The 1,754-nt window shown below is 48.5% G+C and overlaps 1 protein-coding gene across 1 annotated transcript in view; it reads left to right on the top strand.

Moving 5' to 3' along the window:
- Window positions 1-6: 6 nt before the first annotated feature.
- Window positions 7-1,754, top strand: part of LOC107182879 (DEP domain-containing protein 1B-like) — a 9,773-nt gene continuing 8,025 nt past the window's right edge. Inside the window, exon 1 of the mRNA XM_015563082.1 lies at window positions 7-38. The gene's annotated coding sequence lies outside the window, so the exon portion shown is untranslated. The remainder of the gene's footprint in view (window positions 39-1,754) is intronic.

Here is a 1,754-nt window from a genome sequence, read left to right on the forward strand (position 1 = left end):
GCATTGTGGGACCCGGGCCGTACCGGGCCACCAGGCTGGTGAGTGAGCATGAGGGGGCCTCCGGTCCCCGATCCCCCGGCCTTCCCGCCGATGGGTCAGTCTTCGCTTCTGGAGCGCAGGCCGGGCCGGGGTTTGGGGGCGGGACGTGTTTGGGCCGGCGTGGACGTTGCTCAAAGAACGGAGAAGGGGTCCCGGAGCCCAGGCCGTCGGGGGCGCAGCTTCGTTCCCGAGATCTCGGAGGTGTTCTGGGCCATCAGTGGCACCTCCCACTTTGAAGAGCCCGGAGGACCAGGTGACCCCCTCTCCCAGCCTGTTTGTCCCGAGTAATCCTTCGCCTGCTGCCGGGAGCGGGGAAAACCCATTTCTAACCGTAGGGACCGCCCTGCAGTGCGGGCAGGGTGTGTCTCCGTCCTGAGAGTCACTGGTGGTGACAACTTGAGGTTCTTTCTAACGGTGCCCAGACCAGAGGTGGATCGCCCTGACCACATTTCCGGTCCCTGGCGTTTCTGTTTTTTTTTTTTTTTGTCATCATTAACATAAATGAGGGGCTGGGCTGGGTGGTCTGAAAGAGCCTTTGCAGACCCTGATGGCCCAGGATGCTGCCTTTTCTCCTGGGAGAAGAGCTTCGGTATTGGGAGCCCTCAGGGGTTCTTATTTTGATTTCTTTTATGACCTGGAGCAGGTGATTATAGTGATTTGTGTTTCAGAGGATTACCATAAAGGAAGGAGTGATGACAGTTTGGTATGTTCATGGCAGGGTTTTAGGCGGCTTTCTATGAAAGCGTACTGGTAATTTGGGAGGAAGGGACCTTCCTCTTGGGTCTGGCACCACTTCTGGTCACTTCTGGGGAATTAGTCTCCTTGTTCTGTGCACCCTAATGGATATCCAGGAAAAGATGGGAATTAAGTTCAACCTCTAATTCAGCTAGTTACTAGGCTTGTATATGTGGAAGAGATGAGGACAGTGGCACAGGGGGAGCTATAATTAGGGTTTCCTTTTCTTTCGGGAACCAGTGTCACAATGGCCGGTGGGGTCAAGCCAGAGCTAAGAAAGCCAGCTTCTAAGAGAAATCGTGGTTGGGGCAGATGGTTGTTTAATTTTTTATTTGGCTCATAGACCACTTTGAGAATCTCCTTTTTATAGAATAGTGCTCATGCCACATACTCATGAAATTAAACATATGATTTCAGAAGACTTGGGGAGTCTGTGGCATTGTTTCGTTTGGCTTAACCATTTACTTGCCCACAATTTTGCGAGTCAGCAATCTGGCCTGGGCTTATGTCAGTGGCTTTATTGTTGGGGCCACTCATGTGCCACGATCATCTAGTGACTTGACTAGGACAGGAAGACCCCTTGACTTAGTTCTGGCTGTTAGCTGGGCCAAGTATCTTCACATAGTGGTTCAACATAACCAAAAGAAGGTTTCTGCCTATAACTTTTTGTTTAGACCTCATTGGTCAGAGCAAGTCAGCTAATTCCAGATTGTAGAAATTCAGCTCCACTTTTCTTTTTTGTTAAATTTTTTTTTCCAATTACAGTTGACATTTAATATTTCAGTTATACAACATAGTGGGTAGACATTTATATAACTTATGAAGTGATCCCCTTCCTGGAAGTCTAGTACCCATCTGACACCATACATAGTTATTACATTATTATTGACTATATTCCCTATTCAGTTCCACTTCTTTTTTTAAATCTTTACCTGAGGATATTTTGGCCATTGCTTTTCAGAGAGATTGGAAAGGAGGGA

Source organism: Myotis davidii, unplaced genomic scaffold, assembly GCF_000327345.1.
Source record: "Myotis davidii unplaced genomic scaffold, ASM32734v1 scaffold135, whole genome shotgun sequence".
Taxonomy (NCBI): Eukaryota; Metazoa; Chordata; class Mammalia; order Chiroptera; family Vespertilionidae; genus Myotis; species Myotis davidii.